Source organism: Cherax quadricarinatus, chromosome 10 (genome assembly GCF_038502225.1).
Source record: "Cherax quadricarinatus isolate ZL_2023a chromosome 10, ASM3850222v1, whole genome shotgun sequence".
NCBI classification, from domain to species: Eukaryota; Metazoa; Arthropoda; class Malacostraca; order Decapoda; family Parastacidae; genus Cherax; species Cherax quadricarinatus.
The window spans coordinates 47,023,046-47,049,658 of record NC_091301.1 but is presented as its reverse complement, the minus strand read 5'-3'; the positions used below and the strand labels follow the sequence as shown (position 1 = coordinate 47,049,658).

At 47.3% G+C, this 26,613-nt stretch overlaps 1 protein-coding gene across 1 annotated transcript in view; it reads right to left on the bottom strand.

Moving 5' to 3' along the window:
• LOC138852525 (vesicle-fusing ATPase 1-like) overlaps nucleotides 1-6,998 on the bottom strand; it is a 541,754-nt gene extending 534,756 nt beyond the window's left edge. The window contains exon 1 of the mRNA XM_070083830.1: nucleotides 6,828-6,998. The gene's annotated coding sequence lies outside the window, so the exon portion shown is untranslated. The remainder of the gene's footprint in view (nucleotides 1-6,827) is intronic.
• Between the last annotated feature and the right edge of the window lie 19,615 nt (nucleotides 6,999-26,613).

Below are 26,613 nucleotides of genomic sequence, written 5' to 3'. Positions count from 1 at the left end.
CCATCATACCTGATCGATTTTCTCGTTATCTGCTTTCATATCTCATTCTTTAATTCATTCAGTCGTTTATACCTCATTCTTTAATTCATTCAGTTTCACTTTTCTTTTAGCCATTGTGGCATGCTATGAGTACGTTACACTTTATTCGGTGTATGTCACACTCCCACATAGGCTGCCTCCCGACCAGCGAACCAGGTGCTACGGATTTAACGATCAATTAGGGCCTAGTCGTTATATCAGTGCTTCGGTTCATCAGCAAATCACAGACAAGCCCGCCAATGCTGTGAAGCAATGTGGTCCACTTGTGACACGAGTTTTGAAAGACTTGTCTGGCCTTCCACAGTGTCTTGTCTGGCTCTTGCACTTTGCCTCCTTTGATCACCGTGTTGTACACTTGCTCTTACATTACTATTCATATTGTAAATATTGTACATACTGTAAATAGTATACATATTGACTCACGAAATCGTAATGTGACACGATTGCCAACGGTACGGGCGGGGATTGAACTCGCCACGAATTCGACCCCTGCCCATACCATGGTTAGTGTACATATTGTAAATACCTGCTTGCTTATCTGGGGAAGGAAATGAAAGTCATATATCTTCTGCTGTCTTTTGATTGCTCCACTGTTGGTCCCATTACGACAATATGCACAAGTCATTCTACGTCTTTGTTCGTAATAGCCGCTAACACCTTTTCCCCTTGTTCTTACTCTAGCTACAATTAAATATTGTTCTGAGGTAACTATAGCTGCTCTATAAACATACACATCCAGAAGTCTTCTATCAACTTTGTATCCATCAGTACCTACCGTATATAATCTAGCAAAGTGCTAGCTAGTGTACTACATTACATCTCATATATTTATTACCAATGAGAGGCAGTCCTTGTCCCCCCATTATCATGTTTCAGCTTTTCTACCTTACCAACTACCTCTTCTACAACAATCTCTCCCACGTTAACAATAAGCTCTCCAAAACAATTGTTCTCACAGATCGTTTAATGCTCCCTAATAATTAACTTTCTCTCTGTTTTTAAAGCTTATTTATCTACGATTTAATGGAGAAATTAAAATTTCATGAAAATGCTAAAAATATAGAAAAGCATTAAATGCAACACTGGTAAATATAAGCCTTCAGTAACCTGAAGATGGATTCCATCGAACTAACAACATACACCACGTATGAGGCCACTAATGGATTACAACTGAATATTCATTCCAAACGTTTAAGAAAACTGGAAAAGACGCAGAGTTCTTCTGGGTTCATCATAGAACTAAGTGTCACACCACTCATGAAGATATGGTCCCTTATAAGTCTGAGAGAAGACTCACGAAATCGTATTAACACGATTGCAAACAAACCACGGAAAGGGCAGGGTTTGAACCAAGAGCAAGCGAGTCTTAAAACTCCAGGCCAGTGCGAAAGCCACTCGGCCAGCTGACCTCTCTGGGGTCCATGCTAACTTCCCAATGATGTATAAACTATTCTAGTTAGATAAATCTTATTGTAGCCAACTGGGCCAGTGGCTTACGTACTAGCCTGGAGTTTTACGACACAATTGCTCTAGGTTCAAACCCCTCCCATTCCTTAGTTTTCTTCTGAGAGGTGTCAGATAGAAAAAGACGACAGTGAAAGGTTTGAGACCAAGACAAGGGAAGCCAGTCTCGGCAGCTCTTGTCAGGATTAGAGAAAATAGTCTGGCCATCTGCTTCTGGACTCTGAAATATGACCCAGGCATTTTCCCTAAGGTCCGAGTACATGATCCAGGAATGTACACTAGGGCTCGGGAACAGCGCGGGTATCTGCAGCAGCTCTCTGGGACACAGCTCAGTCATCTGCACGACGACTCCAAGACACAGTTCGGGCATTTGCTCCAGGTGTCGAGAAAATGGTCTGAGCATCTGTACCAGCATTCCTGGGCATGGTGTGGGCATCTGTTCAAGCACTCCTGGGCATGGTGTGGGCATCTGTACAAGTACTCCTGGGCATGGTGTGGTCATCTGTATCAGCACTCCTGGGCACGGTCCTGGTGTCTGTACCAGCACTCCTGGGCATGGTCTGGGCATCTGTATCAGCACTCCTGGGCATGGTCTGGGCATCTGTTCCAACACTCGTGGGCATGGTGTGGGCATCTATACCAGCACTCCTGGGCACGGTCTGGGTGTCTGTACCAGCACTCCTGGGCATGGTGTGGGCATTTGTATCAGCACTCCTGGGCACGGTCTGGGAATCTGTACCAGCACTCCTGGGCACGGTCTGGGTGTCTGTACCAGCACTACTGGGTACGGTCTGGGTGTCTATACCAGCACTCCCGGGCATGGTCTAGGCACCTGTAACAGCACTCCTGGGCATGGTCTGGGCATCTGTACCAGCACTCCTGGGAATGGTGTGGGCATCTGTACAAGTACTCCTGGGCATGGTGTGGTCATCTGTACCAGCACTCCTGGGCACGGTCTGGGTGTCTGTACCAGCACTCCTGGGCATGGTCTGGGCATCTGTATCAGCACTCCTGGGCATGGTCTGAGCATCTGTTCCAACACTCCTGGGCATGGTCTGGGCATCTGTACCAGCACTCCTGGGCACGGTCTGGGTGTCTGTACCAGCACTCCTGGGCATGGTGTAGGCATCTGTATCAGCACTCCTGGGCACGGTCTGGCCATCTGTACCAGCACTCCTGGGCACGGTCTGGGTGTCTGTACCAGCACTCCTGGGCACGGTCTGGGTGTCTGTACCAGCACTCCTGGGCATGGTCTGGGCACCTGTAACAGCACTCCTGGGCATGGTCTGGGCATCTGTACCAGCACTCCTGGGCACGGTCTGGGTGTCTGTACCAGCACTCCTGGGCATGGTGTGGGCATCTGTATCAGCACTCCTGGGCACGGTCTGGGCATCTGCACCAGCACTCCTGGGCACGGTCTGGGTGTCTGTACCAGCACTCCTGGGCACGGTCTGGGTGTCTGTACAAGCACTCCTGGGCATGGTCTGGGCACCTGTAACAGCACTCCAGGGCATGATCTGGGCACCTGTAACAGCACTCCAGGGCATGGTCTGGGCTTCTGCACCAGCACTCCTGGGCACGGTCTGGGTGTCTGTACCAGCACTCCTGGGCATGGTCTGGGTGTCTGTACCAGCACTCCTGGGCACGGTCTGGGTGTCTGTACCAGCATTCCTGGGCATGGTGTAGGGTATCTGTACCAGTACTCCTGGGCATGGTGTGGGGTGTCTGTACCAGCACTCCTGGGCATGGTCTGGACACCTGTAACAGCACTTCTGGGCATGGTCAGGGCATCTGTACCAGCACTCCTGGGCACGGTCTGGGTGTCTGAACCAGCACTCCTGGGCGTGGTGTAGGCATCTGTATCAGCACTTCTGGGCATGGTCTGGGTGTCTGTACCAGCACTCCTGGGCATGGTGTGGGCATCTGTAACAGCACTCCTGGGCATGGTCTGGGCATCTGTACCAGCACTCCTGGGCATAGTCTGAGCATCTGTATCAGCACTCCTGGGCATGGTCTGGGCATCTGTTCCAACACTCGTGGGCATGGTGTGGGCATCTATACCAGCACTCCTGGGCACGGTCTGGGTGTCTGTACCAGCACTCCTGGGCATGGTGTGGGCATCTGTATCAGCACTCCTGGGCACGATCTGGGAATCTGTACCAGCACTCCTGGGCACGGTCTGGGTGTCTGTACCAGCACTCCTGGGCACGGTCTGGGTGTCTATACCAGCACTCCTTGGCACGGTCTGGGTGCCTGTACCAGCACTCCTGGGCATGGTCTGCGTGTCTGTACCAGCACTCCTGGGAATGGTGTGGGCATCTGTACAAGTACTCCTGGGCATGGTGTGGTCATCTGTACCAGCACTCCTGGGCACGGTCTGGGTGTCTGTACCAGCACTCCTGGGCATGGTCTGGGCATCTGTATCAGCACTCCTGGGCATGGTCTGGGCATCTGTTCCAACACTCCTGGGCATGGTCTGGGCATCTATACCAGCACTCCTCGGCACGGTCTGGGTGTCTGTACCAGCACTCCTGGGCATGGTGCAGGCATCTGTATCAGCACTCCTGGGCACGGTCTGGCCATCTGTACCAGCACTCCTGGGCACGGTCTTGGTGTCTGTACCAGCACTCCTGGGCATGGTCTGGGCACCTGTAACAGCACTCCTGGGCATGGTCTGGGCATCTGCACCAGCACTCCTGGGCACGGTCTGGGTGTCTGTACCAGCACTCCTGGGCATGGTGTGGGCATCTGTATCAGCACTCCTGGGCACGGTCTGGGCATCTGTACCAGCACTCCTGGGCACGGTCTGGGTGTCTGTACCAGCACTCCTGGGCACGGTCTGGGTGTCTGTACCAGCACTCCTGGGCATGGTCTGGGCACCTGTAACAGCACTCCAGGGCATGATCTGGGCACCTGTAACAGCACTCCAGGGCATGGTCTGGGCTTCTGTACCAGCACTCCTGGGCACGGTCTGGGTGTCTGTACCAGCACTCCTGGGCATGGTCTGGGTGTCTGTACCAGCACTCCTGGGCACGGTCTGGGTGTCTGTACCAGCATTCCTGGGCATGGTGTAGGGTATCTGTACCAGTACTCCTGGGCATGGAGTGGGGTGTCTGTACCAGCACTCCTGGGCATGGTCTGGACACCTGTAACAGCACTTCTGGGCATGGTCAGGGCATCTGTACCAGCACTCCTGGGCACGGTCTGGGTGTCTGTACCAGCACTCCTGGGCATGGTGTAGGCATCTGTATCAGCACTCCTGGGCATGATCTGGGTGTCTGTACCAGCACTCCTGGGCATGGTCTGGGTGTCTGTACCAGCACTCCTGAGCATGGTGTGGGCATCTGTAACAGCACTCCTGGGCATGGTCTGGGCATCTGTACCAGCACTCCTGGGCACGGTCTGGGTGTCTGTACCAGCACTCCTGGGCATGGTCTGGGCACCTGTAACAGCACTCCTGGGCATGGTCTGGGCTTCTGTACCAGCATTCCTGGGCACGGTCTGGGTGTCTGTACCAGCACTCCTGGGCATGGTCTGGGTGTCTGTACCAGCACTCCTGGGCACGGTCTGGGTGTCTGTACCAGCATTCCTGGGCATGGTGTAGGGTATCTGTACCAGTACTCCTGGGCATGGTGTGGGTGTCTGTACCAGCACTCCTGGGCATGGTCTGGACACCTGTAACAGCACTCCTGGGCATGGTCTGGGCATCTGTACCAGCACTCCTGGGCACGGTCTGGGTGTCTGTACCAGCACTCCTGGGCATGGTGTAGGCATCTGTATCAGAACTCCTGGGCATGATCTGGGTGTCTGTACCAGCACTCCTGGGCATGGTCTGGGTGTCTGTACCAGCACTCCTGGGCATGGTGTGGGCATCTGTACCAGCACTCATGGGCATGATCTGGGCATCTGTACCAGCACTCCTGAGCATGGTCTGGGTGTCTGTACCAGCACTCCTGGGCATGGTCTGGGTGTCTGTACCAGCACTCCTGGGCACGGTCTGGGTGTCTGTACCAGCATTCCTGGGCATGGTGTGGGGCATTTGTACCAGAACTCCTGGGCATGATCTGGGCATCTGCACTGTCACTAATGGTTATGGTCTGGAGATCTGTACCAGCACTCCTGGGCACGGTCTGGATGTCTGTACTAGCACTCCTGGGCATGGTGTAGGCATCTGTACCAGCACTCCTGGGCATGGTCTGGGTGTCTGTACCAGCATTCCTGGGCATGGTGTGGAGCATCTGTACCAGTACTTCTGGGCATTGTGTGGGTGTCTGTACCAACACTCCTGGGCATGATCTGGTTGTCTGTACCAGCACTCCTGGGCATGATCTGGGCATCTGCACTGTCACTAATAGTCATGGTCTGGGGATCTGTACCAGCACTCCTGGGCATAGTGTGGGCATCTGCACCAGCAGTTCTGGGCATGGTCTGGGCATCTCTACCAGCACTCTTGGGCACGGTCTGGGTGTCTGTACCAGCACTCCTGGACATGATCTGGGCATCTGCACTGTCACTAATGGTCATGGTCTGGGGATCTAGGATCTATACCAGAGCTCCTGGCCATAGTTTGAGCGCCACGTACAGTATGTTCATGGAAGTTCACAGAAGTTGAGGAAGTTCACAGAAGTTGAGGCTTGCGTGTCAAAAAGCAGCCAAGAACAGCTTCGGTAGTTCAGTTCAATATTTATATTGTGCATCTCATACCCAAGCTGTGGGTAGTAGTCGAAAGATTATAGAGGCACATGATGGGTCAGGGACAGCCAGCTGGAGATAATTAAAAAGCACCAGCCGGAACTTTAACCTTCTTCGCACAGGAAGAGCAGTTGAAGGTGCTGCTGCAGACTACGGAACCACAGACAAATATCACGTCTCCCTCAGCCCCTCCCTGATGGCCAGTCAACACAGCTATGTAATTTGTATTTCTTAAGTATAAAACTCTTCACTCGATGGACAAACACTATTTAATATAACTTTTTGCTAGTCACCGAAAGGACAAATATATATATATATATATATATATATATATATATATATATATATATATATATATATATATATATATATATATATATATATATATATATATATATATATATATATATATATATATATATATATATATATATATATATATATATATATATATATATATATATATATAATATACGACGACTGATAATTAAGTGAAATTATATTATAAAGTAGTATACTTTATTGTTAGACCGACATATTAGGTCTTTAAAGAAAGATGATAATGGGTGAAAAAGGATGCACTCACATAAGAGTGGATGGAGGAAGTGCTAGTGTGAGTGCTGATAACTTACGTTGTGTTGTTACGACTGTGTTGAGCTTCCAGCAGGAGAGTCTCAAGCAGGGTCTTGATGTGCACCACCTGCTACAACTTAACTAGGACCAGCTGGACGGCCTAATGGCAGTACTGGAGTGTGTACGGTGAGTGATGTGATGAGTTATGACAACACCCGAGTCTAGCGAGAGCCAAGAGTACACTGTGGCCACCCAGCTACGGTGTGCCGCCGCCGCCACCGCCACCGCCGCCACCCCACGTAGGGACCAACGGCGCCGCCGCCAACGCGATCTGGGTCAATACTCTTCACTTCATTCACTCCCGCAGACATGACTCGCAGACATGACTCGCCTGCCTGTTGTCTTTGCCTGACCAAATAAACCTTCTAGCACATTTACTTATCTGCACACAGCCTCCGGTAACAACAAGATGCAAATTCATTAACAAGAACAGTGTTTGTCCGGTGATGGCAGCCAGGCCAGGTTCACCTCGCTGGCGCTAGTCAGGGGAACCAGCCAGTTCACTGGAAAAACATTCAATATGGCAGTAGCGAACTACACCGTTAAATTGAGCCTTATTGAAAGTGGCCGGTAAAATGAGACTATAAGATGTCAGAGAAAAAGAAAGCAAAGTCAACCAGACTGGTTGATGACACGTACCACCCACAACCCAACCACCGCCACAACCACCTCATCCACAAAAAAACCCACCAACACCACAACAGCAACAACCACAGCGACAACTACCACTACCACAATAACAAGCACCACAACTACCACCCCTATCACAACAGCTACCCCTACCACCACAACAACAACCATCGCCACCACAACAACCACCACCCCTATCACAACAACCACAATCACCGCCACAACAACGACCACCACTAACACAATAATCACTACCAACACCACAACAACAACAACCATCATTATAACAACAACAACCACAACAACAACCATTACCAAACTTCCACAACCACCAGCAACACCACCACTATAACAACAACAACCGCCACAATAACAATTACCAAACTCCCACAACAACAACAACAACCAATAGCACCCCAACAACTACCAACCCCACAACAACCACCACCACAACAACAACAACAACTCCATAACAACAGCCACAACAGCACGAGCCCCAAAACCACAACAACCAAAACAACAACAACAACAACAACAACAACCAGCCTCACAAATACCACCACCCCACAACAACCTCCATCACCATAATCACAACAATCACCACCTCCACATCAACCACCATCACTACAGCCACAACAACCACCATCACCACAACCACATCAACCACCATCACGACAACCACAACAATCACCATCACCACAACCACAACAACCACCATCACCACAACCACATCAACCACCATCACGACAACCACAACAATCACCATCACCACAACCACAACAACCACCATCACCACAACAACAACAACAATCATCACCACAACCACAACAATCACCATCACCACAACCAAAACGACCCCATCACCAACTCCACAACAACCCCCATCACCACAGCCACAACAACCACCATCACCCCAACCAAAACAACCCCATCACCACAACCACAACAACCACAATCACCACAACCGCAACAACCACCATCACCACAACAACCACCATCACCACCTCCACAATAACCCCCATCACCACAACCACAACAACCACCATCACCACATCCACAACAACCCCCATCACCACAACCACAACAACCACCACCTCCACAACAACCACCATCACCACAATGACAACAACCACCATCACCACAACCACAACAACCACCATCACCACAACCGCAACAACCACCATCACCACAACCACAACAACCCCATCACCACAACCACAACAACCCCATCACCACAACCACAACAGCCACCATCACTCCAACCAAAACAACCTCAATCACCACAACCACAACAACCACCATCACCACAACCGCAACAACCACCATCACCACAACCACAACAACCACCATCACCCCTTCCACAACAGCCCCCATCACCACAACCATCACCACTTCCACAACAACCAACATCACCACAACCACCACCACCCACCATCACCACTTCCACAACAACCCCCATCACTACAACCATCACCACTTCCACAACAACCCCCATCACCACAACCACCACCACCCACCATCACCACTTCCACAACAACCCCCATCACCACAAGCACAGCAACCACCACCTCCACAACAACCACCATCACCACAACCACAACAACCACCATCACAATAACCACAACAACCACCATCACCACAACCGCAACAACCACCATCTCCACAACCGCAACAACCACCATCACCATAACCACAACAACCACCACCTCCACAGCAACCACCACAACCACAACAACCACCATCACCCCAACAACCACCACCTACACAACAACCACCATCACCACAACCACAACAACCACCATCACCACAACCACAACAGCCACCATCACCACAACCACAACAACCACCATAACGACAACCACAACAACCACCATTACCACAACTACACCAACCCCATCACCACATCCACAACAGCCACCATCACCACAACTACAACAACCACCATCACCACAACCACAACAGCCACCATCACCACAACCACAACAACCACCATCACCACAACTACAACAACCCCATCACCACAACCACAGCAACCACCACCTCCACAGCAACCACCACAACAACCACCATCACCACAACAACAACCACCTACACAACTACAACAACCAACACAACCACAACAACAACTACCGCCACAGCAACAACCATCACAACCACAACAAGCAACATCACCACAGCAACCACCATCTACACAACAACTACCACCACAACCACAACAACCACCACAGCCACAACAACCACCACAGCCACAACAGCCACCACTTCCACAGCAATCATCACAATCACAACAACCACCATCACCACAAGAACCACCACAACCACAGAAACCACCATCTCCACAACAATACCCATCACAACCACAAGAACCACCATCGCCACAACAACCATCACAATCACAACAACCACCACTTCCACAACAACAATCATCACAACCACAACGAACACCATCACCAGAACCACAACAATCACTATCACCGCAACAACGACCACCACAACCACCACCACCAAAACAACCATCACAACTACACCAACCACCACCACAGCTACCACCATCACCACCACAACTACCACCACCACAACTACCACCACCACAGCTACCAACACCACAACTACCACCGCCACCACAATTACCACCACCATAACTACCACCACCGCAACTACCACCACCGCAACTACCACCACCACGACTACCACAACCCCTACCACACGAATCACCACCACCACCACAGCTACCACCACCACAACTACCACCACCACAACTACCACCACCACAACAACCATCACCACAACTACCACCACCACAACTACCACCACCACAACTACCACCACCACAGCTACCACCACCACAGCTACCACCACCACAACTACCACCGCCACAACTACCACCACCCCTACCACACGAATCACAACCACTACAGCTACCACCACCGCTACCACAACTACCACCACCACAACTACCACCAGCACTACCACCACCACAACTACCACCACCACAACTACCACCACCACAACAACCACCACTACAACTACCACCACCACAACTACCACCAACACAACTACCACCACCACAACTACAACCACCACAGCTACCACCACCGTAACTACCATCACGACAACTACCACCACCCCTACCACACGAATCACCACCACCACAGCTACCACCACCGCTACCACAACTACCATTACTACAACTACCACCAGCACTACCACCATCACAACTACCACCACCACAACTACCACCACCACAACTACCACCACCACTACTACCACCACCACAACTACCACCAACCTTAATACACGAATCACCGCCTCCAGCAGTACCACCACAACCATCACCACAACCACCACCACCACAATATCTAACACCCAAACAACCACCACCACAACTACCACCAACCTTAATACACGAATCACCACCACAACTATCACCACAACCACCACCACCACAATATCTACCACCCAAACAACCACCACCACAACTACCACCAACCTTAATACACGAATCACCACCACAACCATCACCACAACCACCACCACCACAATATCTACCACCCAAACAACCACCATCACAGCGATTACTGCCAACACCACAGCAACAACCACCTCCACCATCACAATAACTACTACCACCCCGACAACAACTACCATCACCTTTACAACAACCGCCACAAGAACCAACAATACCACCACAACAAACACCACCACCACAACAACAACCACAACCACCACAACCCCCACCACCACAAAATCACCACCACAACCAACACCACAAAAACAACCACTATTACCACAGTAACCACCATCAAAACACCAATCATCAAAACAACCACCACAGCAACCATAACCACCACCACAACATCTTCCACCCCAATCAAAACAACTACCACTACCACCACAAAAACAACATCCTCCACCACCAACACAACCACCCTCACCACCACCACAACGACCACCATCAGCACAATCAACACCACTACCACAACGATCACCACCAACACAATCACCACCACCAAGTATCCACCACCGCAACAATCACCACAACAACAACCACCACCACAACCCCAAGACCACAACCCCACCACCACAATTACCACCAAAATAACAACAATCAAAACAATCACAACCACGACAATCACAACCACCACCACAGCAACAACCACCACCACAACAACACCACCACAACACCACCACAACAACCACAATCACCACAACAACCACCACCACAACAATCAGCACCACCATAACCACTGTGGCATGAGAGAGTACGTAACCTTTATTCGGCGCATGTACACACCATCATTGAAAGGCTATCTCCCCCAACCAGCGAACCAGTACTAGGGTCGTATGATGAGGCCCCGTCGTTCGGTCAGTACCCAGGTTCCAGGCAATGAGAAGATGGTTTTGGCAATCCCAGAGGTGTTGTGGGTACCACACACCTGTCTGCCATTGCCATTCCCATTCTAGAGCTGGCTGAAGCACGATCTGCTCTCTAGTGGCTTTTATTCTGCCTTGCTTACCGTGGAGTGCACTAATACCTATTGTTGTACATAGTGTACATAGTGTACATGATTCTGTTCTTACTTGGCGAAGGATAATATGTCAAAAGTTTTTCTGCTGTGTTTATTTTGCTCTCTTTACACCCAGGATAACAGGCCTTTGGATTCCTGGGATGTAATATAGGAGCCTGTCCAGGATCTGGAGCTGGACTTAGAGCACGAGTTGAGCCTAGGGTGACGCTGGAAGCAGGAACATTGTGTAGCTTTCTGTCTGACACTGCATTAGCTTTGCCAATGCTTCACAAAGTTTGCGTGTCAATTGCCTTGCTATGGTCAGCCTTGCTATTGTATGATCGCTGACAGCTCGCTACTAGCTTGTTCGGTATGCTCTCTTCGCTATGGTCAATCTTGCTTTGCTATTGTGTATCAGCCTTGGCAGTGTATGTGCGTATTCTACAGTCGTACCGTGCATAGCTAAGCGTGTCTTGCAAATAACGTGTTACATTGGGGTACCAGTATTTTACAGTTGTACTATGCATAGCAAATAACTTATACGTTGGAGTATGTCACCTAGACGAGTCAGACGTCTGGTGTCAGAATACACGTTGGTGAACCTGCCTAAATTTTCCCTACATCGTTGTTGGCAAATTGCTAGTTCCATTGGCATTGATTATGAATGCACTCTCACAGCTGTGCAGCTTCGTACTCTTATAAGTATCAAACTTCGAGAAGAGGAGATGGCACATCAGACTCTTCCCTTTACGGGAGCCAGGAATAAAACCCCGATGTTCTCGCAGGAGGAAAATGATACATCAACAGAGCAAAATCGTCAGTCTTGTGCAACAGGGTTGTCTGAAGGCGAATCAGCTGCGTTTGCACTTGAGTTGGCGAAAATCAATCTTGAGCAGACTAAGGAACAGAGCATATGCCTAGGAAGAGTTTGATAGGGAAAAAGAAAGAAGGCAGTTTTCACAAGTTGTAAATGACTTTAGTTTACACAAAGCAGTACAGCTTGTTCACCGCTTCAGTGAGGCAGAACCAGAACAACTTTTCAAAACTTTCGAAAATCAGGCTTGAGCCTTGAAGTGGCCGGAACAGCACTGGGAGTCATTGGTTCACACAGCGTTATTTGCTAAGGCACAGGAATTTACGTCAGTGTTAAATGACACTGAATTTTCCGATTATAAAGTGAAGACCTCAGTTCTGGGAGCATATCAATGCATCCCAGCTAAGTATAGGAAGTCATTCAAGTTAGGCAGACGACAGCTTGGTCAATTCCTGGTGGATTTTGTGCGACAGCAGACCAAAGCTTTTACCAGCTGGTATAAAGCAAGTGGTGTTGCTACCTTCGATGATCTCGTGCAGTTTGTCCTAGTCGATAACCTGCTGGAGTTTGTGGGCCCAGAGGTTAGTCTTTCTGGAGGATCATGACTTAACCACTGCATTGGAGGCAGCCAAGTTGGCTGATACCTTCGAAACCAACCATTCCTTGTCCGAGCGGTCCCATCTCTCTTTTCAACTGTCTGGCAATAGCCGAGATCATCAATGTTGGAGGATGAAGTGCCAGCCGGAAGGAGAACGTCTACGTCAGCCAACTAGTCACCTGGTGAGCCATGCTACTCAACTTATGGTCCAGCTGGTGAGAGACAATCCACTCAATATGGTGCAACTCAACAACAGTATCCAGAGCGACACCGGTTGCAACGTCAGCAGAGAGTTAAGGGCAAGCCTGTCGTCTGCTTCATCTGTAATAAAGTAGGTCACATCCGTCCCAACTGCCCCCACAAACCCCAACCTATAGGGAAAATCTAGTGTCCCTAGTAACATGTCCCTGAAAGTAGAGAAACGAATGGCTCCTTATTACTGTAAGAGTCGTATTTCCCTTCAGGAAGACTCAAAAACAACTGAAGTCAAAACCTATAGAGATACTGGAGCATATTGCTCACTTATAAGAGGGAGTACTTCCTCTTTCTGAACACCTACGTTTTGCCGGAAGCATTCAGAGGAGAGATCTTTTCTGTCCCCTTGCATAGAATTTAAGTACTGTGCAAATATTACACAGGATACTTGACTGTGGGTGTATCCGAAGGATTCCCTATGAAAGATGTCATGTTATTACTGGGTAATAACATTACCACTTCTAGTGTATGTCCTGAACCCATAATGATTAATTCTTCTCCGGTGTTGGCCATAACTCGGGCAGCATCCCAAGGGTTGTCTGGCGAGAATGCTGACCTATCTTTGGACGACTCTGATCTCGGAATAGCCAATTTGTTTTACGATGAAAACTTGCCAGAGCCTCGTAAATTAAGTGAACAGACCCAGATCAAGCCTTCCTATTCAAGGGTTGCAGGATTGCCAGATATCTCTGTTTCCATGCCCGAGGGACTGTCCTTCTGAGAGGAACAACGAAAGGACCCTTCTTTGGATTTCGCTTTTCAGGCAGCCATGGGTAAATACTTTTCGGATCATCCGGTCAAGTAAAAACTTAAAAACGACTATTTGATCTGCACTGAGACTGATAAGGAGATAGAGGGCCGGCAACTGTCAGACAGGTTAGTGGTTCCAACAAAGTTTAGACCTGAAATATTGAATATAGCTCATAATACTTCATTAAGAGGTCACCTAGAATTACTAAAGCATTATATAATTTTGGCCAATAAAGAATTTTATTGGCCAAAATTAAGGCAGGATGTGAAGAATCATATCCGGTGTTGCCGAGAATGTCAGCAAGTAGGGAAACCTGGACATTCCATTAAACCTGCACCTCTCCAGCCTATACCTGCTGACGGAGAATCTTTTGCAGAATTAATTATAGATTGTGTAGGTTCACTACCTAAGTCAAGGTCTGGAAATCAGTGCTTATTTACCAATATGGATAGAGTAACTAGATACAAAGAAGCAATTCCCATGCTTATTATTAATACTGAAGCCATTCTCAAGGCTTTAACCAGATTTATTTCTTGTTTTGGCATTCCTAAATCTATTCAAAGTGATCAAGGTACTAACTTCACTGTCAAAGCATTTAGGGGAGCATTAACTAGGTTAGGGATAATCCTCAACTTATCCACGACCTATCATCCTCATTCCCAAGGTGCCTTGGAAAGATTCCATCAGACGTTAAAAACCATGATGAGACCTTATTGTATGCATTTTCCTACAGACTGGGATGAATCACTACCTTTGTTGCTGTTTACAATAAGAGAAACTATGCAGGTGTCTGCCGGGTACAGTCCGTTTGAGCTGATCTTTGGGCACAATGTACGAGGTCCTATTCAGGTGCTCAAAGAAGGATGGATGGGAGAAGAATTTAGCTCAACACTCTACAACCCGTCTTCAAGGTTGCAGGTGGCACGTCAGTTAGCCAAGGCTAACCTAAAGGCAGCTCAAAACAAGATGAAACAGAGGTATGACAGAAATGCACAATTCCGTTCCTTCAGTCCAGGAGACAAGGTGTTGGTACTGGAACCTATACCTGGCCACACCTTGAAAGCTAGATTTATGGGACCTATGCAAATTGTAAGTAAATTATCTGATGTAAATTATGTGGTATCTCCCCTTGGTAAGACCTCAAAAACTAAAACTTACCACATTAATCAATTAAAATCTTTTCATACGCCTGATAAAGTCCCAGTAATGACTTTGTCCTATACCTCTGAGGACGACTCTGACTCTTTGCACTCTATTTCTGAAATTAATGTCAAACTTCCAAACTCTGTCCTCCTCAAGGACCCTAGCCCTTTAACGGTGGGGCTATCTGAAACTCGAGCAACAAGTTTAACTGCGCTTCTACAGTCATACCCTGATATTTTTTCGGATGTGCCGAAAAAATGAACGTTAGGTTATCATGACATAGATGTGGGAAACTCTAAACCTATTAAACTCTCCCCTACAGAACTAATCCTGAAAAACAGAAGCTACTTAAGCAGAAGGTTGAATTTCTGTTAGAGCATGGGATAGTGGAGGAGTCATCTAGTCCATAGGCTTCACCGTGCATCCTTGTTAAAAAAGCTGATGGACGTTTTCGTATGTGTACAGACTACCGTGAGGTGAACGAGGTTTCAATCACAGATGCTTACCCTCTTCCTCGTCTGGATGACATAATCGACTTTGTGGGTAAGGCTACTTTTGTGTCAAAGTTAGATCTACTTAAAGGTTACTATCAGGTACCTCTGACAGATAAGGCAAAGGAAATCTCTGCCTTCGTAATTCCAGGAGGTCATTATCAATATACAGTTACCCCCTTTGGAATGAAAAACTTCCCCTCTTCATTCCAGAAACTTATCCATCAGGCTATTAAAGGACTTGAAGGTACAGCAACTTACTTAGATGACATCGTATTGGTGTCTGATACTTGGGATCAACACCTATATAGGCTTAAGGCTCTCTTTGAGTCCTTTCAGAGTTCCCATTTAACTGTTAATTTATCTAAGTCTTCCCTTGGCCAGGCCACTGTTACTTTTCTGGGCCATGAAGTAGGTAGTGGTAAAGTTGCTCTTAGATTTGCTAAAGTTATTTCCATTAAAGATTACCCAATTCCCCATGATAGGAAATCTCTTCAACGTTTTCTAGGCATGATAGGTTTTTACAGAAAATTCTGTAAAAAAATTTCAGATATTGTAGCCCCTCTTACCTCTCTTACCAGTCACAAAGTTCCCTTTAACTGGACCCCAGAATGTCAAAATGCTTTCACGAAAGCAAAAAGATTTTTGTGTACTGCACCCATTCTTTGCCTCCAGACTTCTCCAAACCTTTCTCATTACAGGTTGATGCTTGTGAGACTGGGGTTGGGGCAGTACTGTTGCAAAACGGGGACGAGGGGTTGCATCTTGTAGCATTCTACTCGTCAAAGTTCCAGCAGCACCAGAGGGCTTACTCTACTATCGAAAAAGAAGCCCTCGCGCTGGTACTGGCTTTGGAGCACTTCGATGTTTACGTGGGTCAGACTTCGCAGGTAGTCTCTGTCTATAATGACCACAACTCTCTAGTATATCTCCAAGCCATAAAGAACCACAATACAAGGCTCATGAGATGGCACCTACGACTGCAACCCTATTCTCTCAAAATATTACACATTGCCGGCAAAGAAAATAAGTTGGCAGATACATTATCAAGAGTATTTCAGGTTAGGATGTGTTAAGGACCTGTGGTGACCAGTTTAAGCTCTTTTTTTTCCTCCCCTTGTGTGGGTTTTTTTTTAGTGAGGGGACACGGGCTACCATCCGCCCGTGTCTTGGACATATGTTAGCCCTACTGTCTGCTGTCTCACTCTGAGTTTAGAGTTTGGCTTTATGTCGCAAATAAAGCTGAGCTCTATCTAAGAGCTGGATGGTTGAGAGGAAAGGCGGTCCCATTATATGGTGCTATGGTGGAACAGTTGCCAATGGGAGGTGGGAGCCTAATCCTGAGCCCTCTCAGGGTGGGTCTTTTTGTTGTTCCTCTCGAAAGGACAGTCCCTCGGGCATGGACACAGAGACATCTAGCAATCCTGCAACTCTGGAATAGGAAGGCTTGATCTGGATCTGTCCACTAAATTTACGAGACCCTGGCCAGCATTCCTCGTAAAGCAAATTGGCTATTCCGAGATCAAAATCGTCCAAGGATAGGTTAGAATTCTCATCAGAGATCCCTTGGAATTTTGTCCAAGTTATGGCCAACATAGGAGAAGAATTAATCATTATTGGTTCTGGACACATACTGGAAGTGTTAAAGTTATTACCCAGTAATAACACTGCATCTTTCATAGGAAATCCATCAGGTACACCTACAATCAAATATCCAGTGTAATAACTGCACTGTACATATATTTTTTGCAAGGGGACAGAAAACACTACTCCTTCAAATGCTTCTAAAAGAATTTAGGATTGTAATGAGGTGTGCTGAGAAAGGGGAAGTACTCCCTCTCTTATAAGTGAGCAGTATGCTCCAGTATCCCTAAAGGTTGTGACTTCAGTTTTCTTTGAATTTTCCTGAAGAGATATTTGACTATTGTAGTAAAATGAGGGGCCATCCCTGTGTCTACTTCTTTCAGAGACATAGCATTATAAATTTTCCCTGATGGTTGGGGTTTATTTGGGCAGTTCGGACGAATGTAGCCTGATTTATTACAAAGAAAGCAAATGACATTCTTGACCTAAGCTCCTTGCTGACGTTGTGGCTAGTGTCGCTCTGGGTACTGTTGTCTAAATACACCATGTTGAGTGGTTTGTCGCTCACCAGGTTGACCATAAGTTGAGTAGCATGGCTCACCAGGTGACTTAGTTGGCTGACATCCTCGCTCTCCTTCCTGCTGGCACTTCATTCTCCAATCAGGAACTTTGCATTGACGGTCTCTGCTCATGCCAGGCTGTTGAATTGAGAGATTGGACCACTCGGACAAGGAGCAGTTGGTTTCAAAAGTATCAGCCAACCTGGCTGCCTCCAATGTAGTGGTCAACACGTGATCCAGCAGAAAGACTCGAACCTCTGGTCCAACAGACTCCAGCAGGTTATCCACCAATATTAATTGAACCAACTCGTCGAAATTTGCGACACCACTTGCCTTGTACCAACTGGAAAAAGCTTTGGTCTGCTGTCTTACAAAGTCAACAAAGGACTGACCCAGCTGTTGTTTGCCTAGCTTGAACTCCTTTCTGTACTTGGCAGGAATACATTGATAAGCACCAAGAACCGTGGTCTTCACCACCTGATAATTACTGAAATCAGTGTCATTTAACACTGATGTAAATTCCTGTGCCTTACCAAACAACGCTGTATGCACCAAAGATGCCTAATACTGAAGAAACGTTTCGCCACACAGTGGCTTCATCAGTCTTATACAAACAGGAAGGTATAAGGAGAGGAGGAGTTTGAGGTAATCAATCCCTCAGCCTGGAGTCCATGATTCCTGTAGAAAGTACAGCACAGGGCCGTAGCAGTGGCTTATATACTGTAGTCAGGAGAGGCGAAGCAGGAGGCGGGGTCATAGTGGTACCATCCACTAGTCTAAGTAGGTCTTCGTCCGAAGATTGGACAAATTTTGAAGAATTCTTTGTATCAAGATCCCATGATGATGCAGTGTCTGATAGAAGTGATGAATGGTTTTGAAAACCGACAAGTTGAATAATTGAGACACTTATGCAACGTATGGGAATCATTATTGAAGAAACGTTTCGCCACACAGTGACTTCATCAATCTTATACAAAGCAGGAAGGTATAAAGAGAGGAGGAGTTTGAGGTAATCAGTCCCTCACCCTGGAGTTGATGTGTTCAGCCAATCAGTCTCGTAGAAAGTACTGCACAGGGCCGTAGACATGGCTTATATGCTGTAGTCAGGTGAGGCGAAGCAGGAGGAGGCGGGGTCATAGAGGAACCATCCATTAGTCTAAGTAGGTCTTCGCCCAAAGATTGGACAAGTTTTGAAGAATTCTTTGTACCAAGATCCCATGATAATGGACTGAACACATCAACTCCAGGCTCAGGGACTGATTACTTCAAACTTCTCCTCTCCTTATACCTTCCTGCTTTATATAAGACTGATGAAGCCACTGTATGGTTAGTTAGTTTAATATCTTTATTATGCACCCCATACCCATCCTGTGGGTGGTAGTCAAAAGATTACAGAGGTACATAATGGGTCCAGGGACTGGACCCCAAAGTTATGAACTCCAGGTAGATCTGGTCACAATCATAGCAAGTTACAAAGGTAATGAATCAGCCTCACTCCCATACATGGTTACAGTCATGAACAAATTACAAAGTAATGAACCACTGATACATCCACACCCAGTCACAATTGTAATGAGTAATAAATACAAATATTAAGTGGGTCATACACCCACATGAGCGCACGGGGCACGTGGGTGCACAAGGCTCCAAGAACCTTAGTGTTTTTAAGGAGTGCAGTAACTGCTAACAGTATTCAGTGGTAGTGACAACGTCAGTGAACAATCCTACAAGTGATAACTAAAGTTATTAGTTAAAAGAAAGTCGAGAGAAAGCCTGAAATCATTAATATTTCAAAGTGCCAAACCGTTAGTGGCTAGTAGGCACCTGTTGCCACACAGATTCAAACATACAAAGATCAAAGTGAGTGTGGAAGCGGGTGTTCAAGAATTACCAGCGTTTGGATAACAAATGAAATGTGGGGCACCATACAGTGAGAGGGAATACGTTAATAAGCAAAAGGAGAAAGCAAAAATAAAACGTATAATAAGGGAAAGTGGCAGAGTAGGCCTGCTGAAGCAGTGACGTCACAACAAGTGGCATGCCATTATTCAAATAAAGTGAAGTATATATAATGCGAAGTGTATCACGTGAGGAACGTGGGATGTATGAGCATATATGGTTATAAACATCACGGGTGAAGGATCTCCAAAATAGTGATAGAAGGCCTATGTACGACGACTTCGTCATCAGCATCTGGCAACCTGTCACCGCACTGCTGCCAGCGCAGGTATTGCTCACCTACTGTGGTTGCAAGTTGTCAGATTCTGGTCTCTGCATCACTGTTAGATACTGGTCACTCACTCCTGCAAGCTATTACCAGAATTAGGGTAGAAATAGCATAGATAAGGTGAAGATAGTGTTGACTAGAGTGTGAGGTGTAGAGCAGACTAGCGAGAGGTGACGTAGGGGTAACATAGTATTACTACCGGTAGCTATTAGCAGTATGAATACTTAGGAAGCTAGGAAGTCCTCTCTCAATGTGAGCAAGGAATAGGATAATAACCAGCAGTAACTGATACTTAAATCCAGAAAGGGCAATAAGTGGAGAGAGTAGCATTACTAGGAAAGACAACTGGGACTAAATATGAGCCTACACGACAGAGAGGCATAACAGATCTTTCAACCACAACAACCCCTCCCCTACCCCCCCCTAACCATCTCTCCCTCACACACATACACACACACACACACACAAGGGTAGACACTTATAGAAGCTTTAGACCCTAGTACCAATTTCCGCCAAACACGAACACACACACATACACACACATATACACACATACACACACCTCTACTAGGCGAATACACACACACACACACACACACACACACACACACACAGGAGCTAGGACTCGACCCCTGCAACCACAAATAGGTGAGTACACACACAAAAACACACACACACACACACACATACATACACACATACACACACACACCCTTACTAGGCGAGTACACACACACACACATATACACACACACGCATACACACACACATATACACACACACAGGGGCCAGGAGCTCGGACTCGACCCCCGCAACCTCAACTAGGTGAGTACACACACACACACACACACACACACACACACACACACACACACACACACACACACCCACAAGGATAGCCTCTCAAAGTAATTTTCAAGGCAGAATCAACTTGAACCATGATCCTGCAGGAGAAAGCATGGCTGAGAGGCAAACAGGAGTTCATGAGTGTGTACCTCGATCGAGACAGAACACAGGAGGAAAGGATGATACTGAAAGAGAGAGTGCAAAAACGAAAGGAGGAACGGGAGGAAATGAAAAAGGAGAGCAGAATAACCCAGGAACAGGTGGAAGGACAAGCACACCCCCCAGAAACACCTGCAGAAGGACTCCAGCCACGACACCCCCAAGGCAACTGAACAATCCAAACCAACCATCACACACTGATCCCTCTGTTTCCACCCCCTGCACCACGAACCCTACCCCTACAGCAACCCCCTATGGGAGCTCTTCCTCCACCTCCACTGCAACTCCCCACAGGCCCCCACCAGGGCTCCTGCTCTCCCAACCCCAGTATTCCCCCAGGACCACAGTTACAGTGTTAGAACAGAAGTTGAAGGTTTGGTACACAAATGCGGATGGATTAATGAATAAATATTAGGAATGGCAAGAAAGAATCAATGAGAAGTCCCCAGACATCATAGCAGTTACAGAAACAAAACTCACGGAGACAATAACAGATGCAATCTTCCCACCAGGATACCAGATCATGAGGAAAGATAGAAGGGGCAGGGGGGGAAGAGGGGTTGCTCTGCTCTTAAAAAAACGATGGAAATTCGAGAAAATGGGAGGCATAGACGAGACAGGAGAAAGGGACTACATAGGTGCACTTCAGTCTGGGTGGTCATTGCAGTGATGTACAATCCACCACAGAACTGCAGGAGGCCAAGAGAGGAATATGAAGAGAGCAACAGAGCAATGGTGGACACACTTGCTGAGGTGGCAAGAAGAGCTCACTCCAGCAGAGCAAAGTTAGTGGTTATGAGGGATTTCAACCACAGGGAGATTGACTGGGAAAACCTGGAGCCACATGGGGGTCCCAAAACATGGAGAGCCAAGATGTTGGATGTGGTGCTGGAAAACCTCATGCACCAACATGTTAAGGACACTACCAGAGTGAGAGGGGAGGATGAACCAGCAAGATTGGACCTTGTGTTCACCCTGGGCAGCTCAGACATTGAGGACATCAAGTATGAGAGTCCCCTAGGAGCTAGTGACCACGTGGTTCTGTGCTTTGAATACATAGTAGAGCTGCAAGTGGAGAGAATAACAGGAGTAGAATGGGAAAAGCCTGACTATAAAAGAGGGGACTACATAGGGTTGAAGAACTTCCTGCGGGAGGTCCAGTGGGACAGAGAACTGGCAGGAAAGCCAGTAAATGAAATGATGGAATATGTAGCAACAAAATGCAAGGAGGCAGTGGAAAGGTTCATTCCCAAGGGCAACAGTAACAACGGGAAGACCAGAACAAGCCCCTGGTTCACCCGACGGTGTAAGGAGGCAAAAACAAAGTGCAATAGAGAATGGAAAAAGTACAGAAGGCAGAGAACACACGAAAATAGGGAGATCAGTCGCAGAGCCAGGAACGAGTATGCACAGGTAAGGAGGGAGGCCCAGCAACAGTATGAAAATAACATAGCATCGAAAATGAAGACTGACCCGAAACTGTTGTATAGCCACATCAGGAGGAAGACAACAGTCAAAGACCAGATGATCAGACTGAGGACAGAAGGTGGAGAAGACACAAGAAATGATCAAGAGGTATGTGAGGAGCTAAACAGGAGATTTAAGGAAGTTTTTACAGTAGAGACAGGAAGGGCTGTGGGAAGACAGCACAGAAGGGAACATCAAGAGGGAATATACCAACACGTGTTGGATGACATACGAACAACCGAGGAGGAGGTGAAGAAGCTGCTAAGTGACCTTGATACCTCAAAGGCGATGGAACTGGACAACATCTCCCCGTGGGTCCTTAGAGAAGAAGCAGAGATGCTGTGTGTGCCCCTAACCACAATCTTCAACAGATCCCTTGAAACTGGGCAACTACCTGAGAAATGGAAGACAGCAAATGTAGTACCCATATTTAAGAAAGGAAACAGGAATGAGGCACTAAACTACAGACCTGTGTCTCTGACATATATTGTGTGCAAAGTCATGGAGAAGATTATCAGGAGAAGAGTGGTGGAACACCTGGAATGGAGCAAGATTGTAAAAGAAAACCAGCATGGGTTCATGGAAGGCAAATCTTGTATCACAAACCTCCTGGAGTTTTATGGCAAGGTAACAGAAGTAAGACATGAGAGAGAGGGTTGGGTAGATTGCGTTTTCCTAGACTGCAGGAAGGCCTTTGACACAGTTCCCCACAAGAGATTAGTGCAGAAGCTGGAGGATCAGGCACACGTAAAAGGAAGGGCACTGCAATGGATAAGGGAATACCTGACAGGGAGGCAGCAACGAGTCATGGTACGTGAAGAGGTATCACAGTGGGCGCCTGTTACGAGCGGGGTCCCACAGGGGTCAGTTCTAGGACCAGTGCTATTTTTGATTTATGTGAACGACATGATGGAAGGAATAGACTCTGAAGTGTCCCTGTTCGCAGATGACGTGAAGTTGATGAGAAGAATTAAATCGGACGAGGATGAGGCAGGACTGCAAAGAGACCTGGAGAGGCTGGACATGTGGTCCAGTAACTGGCTTCTCGAATTCAATCCAGCCAAATGCAAAGTCATGAAGATTGGGGAGGGGCAAAGAAGACCGCAGACAGAGTATAGGCTAGGTGGACAAAGACTACAGACCTCACTCAGGGAGAAAGACCTTGGGGTGACCATAACACCGAACACATCACCGGAGGCACACATCAACCAAATAACCGCTGCAGCATACAGGCGCCTGGCAAACCTGAGAATAGCGTTCCGATACCTTAATAAGGAATCGTTCAAGACACTGTACACTGTGTATGTTAGGCCCATACTGGAGTATGCAGCACCAGTCTGGAACCCACACCTGGTCAAGCACGTCAAGAAGTTAGAGAAAGTACAAAGGTTTGCAACAAGGCTAGTCCCAGAGCTCAAGGGAATGTCGTACGAGGAAAGGTTAAGGGAAATCGGACTGACGACACTGGAGGACAGAAGGGTCAGGGGAGACATGATAACGACATACAAGATACTGCGGGGAATAGACAAGGTGGACAGAGATAGGATGTTCCAGAGAGGGGACACAGGGACAAGGGGTCACAACTGGAAGCTGAAGACTCAGACGAGTCACAGGGACGTTAGGAAGTATTTCTTCAGTCATAGAGTTGTCAGCAAGTGGAATAGCCTAGCAAGTGAAGTAGTGGAGGCAGGAACCATACATAGTTTTAAGAAGAGGTATGACAAAGCTCAGGAAGCAGAGAGAGAGAGGATCCAGTAGCGATCAGTGAAGAGGCGGGGCCAGGAGCTGAGTCTCGACCCCTGCAACCACAATTAGGTGAGTACACACACAGACACACACACACACACGCACACATACACACACACGTGGTAATGCGTTATTTACAGCTAGCAAAGTCAGGGTATTTCTTCAGAATGGTCTGTAGTATACCAGTGTGGATAAAATACTTTGCCATTTCTTGAACATTTCTGAGTGAGTTGTCTAAATTCATTAATTTGATCACACTCCAGTACATAATGACGCAAGGTGTGACAATAGTCCATCTGGCAAAGTTTACATTTCGTTTGGTCTACATCTGGTGGTGGTGATTTAACCTGCCATAGATACTTGTAACCCAGCCGGAGCCGGGCGGTAGTGTCATCCAAAAGTCTGCTTATCTTATTGGATGCACCATAGACATGTGGCTCCTCCTGCATGATGGAATGATGATAGATGGACTGACTTGTGTCAATCTCCCTAAGTCTTAAGTCAATAAAGTTCAATTGAAGTTCCTTTCGTATTATTGTTCTCAAACTGCTAACTGAAAACCCAAGATTGTAATCTACCCCCTCTTTGAAAGCATACAGCTTAGCCAATTTATCAGTTTTATCATGCATCTGAAGACAAATGTGAGATGGAATCCACATGTGCACTCTGATTCCACTGTCCACAATCTTACCATACCTGTGTCTGGCTTCTGACACAAGCATGCCACAATTTATACTTAATGAGTTGAGAGCATTTATGGATGACAGAGAATCAGTTACAATTAAAGTGTCAACCTTAGATACATGGACGCATTTGAGTGCAAGGAGTATGGCAAACAGTTCTGTTTGAAGGGTAGAGGCCCAGTTATTGATGCGTTCTCCAATTTCTTTATGAGAGCCATCACTCTGTATGACAACAGCAGCACTACCAGCTGCACCAGTGGACTGGTGAACAGTACGAGGGCATCCTAGAATGATCCTCATTGCTTCGTTTTGTAGTTTTTCCAGCCCTCGAAGCTTCCAGTCAGACACGAGTGCAAGTAGTGGCGCCGCATAATCAACCAATGATCTAATATAAACAAGATACATCATTTTCACAATTTCAACATTAGCTCCATACCTGGGATGAAAACCTGCCATAACTCTAAGTGCTCTCAGCCTTTCTTTGTATTGGCGACAAAGTCTCGTTACAACAGGTCCAAGTAGTGGAACCTCAAAGCCTAGATACCTGTATCTGCTTACATATTCTAGAAGAGACCCATCATGCAACTGGATCTGACGAACTGTGCCTCTCTGTCAAGGAGGACGCCTGTTGAGTATCTTTGTTTTATCCCCTGAGATTATTAACCCCAGGTCCTGACACGAGGCTAGTACATGATTAAGAATGTTCTGGGTGTTGGAGAATCCGATGGTGTGAATCATTATATCATCAGCAAATCTAACCATGTAATGATGGGGCTGGCTAGGAATAGCATTAAGTAAGGCATTAATCAGAATATTGAAAAGGGTGGGACTAAGCACACCTCCCTGTGGGATTCCTAATTCGAAATCTTTAGTTACACTTCTATGTCCCTGGAACAACACAGACGACTTTCTGTTGGACAGGTAACCTTTAATCCAGCGGAGAAGCCATCCTCCAACATCCATTCTGGCAAGTTCACTAATGATTACATGTCGGTTGGCTACATCATAAGCGGATTTAAGGTCAAGGAAGGTAGTGTATGAGCTGTCAGTGTGCAGAGTGAGAAAGGTGGTACTGCAGTGATGCACACTCCTTCCATGCATGAAGCCATGCAACCGGGGAGACAAGAATTGCTTAATTCTGTGCATAAAACGATTAAGAATCATCCTTTCGAATGTTTTACACAAGCAGCTAGTAAGGGATACTGGGCGAAATGAGTTTTGTTGATTGGGCTTCGGAATGGGAATAATGAGGCTGTTAGTCCATGATTTAGGGAGCTCCCCAGTGACATAGCTCATGTTATATAACTCAAGTAAAGGATTACC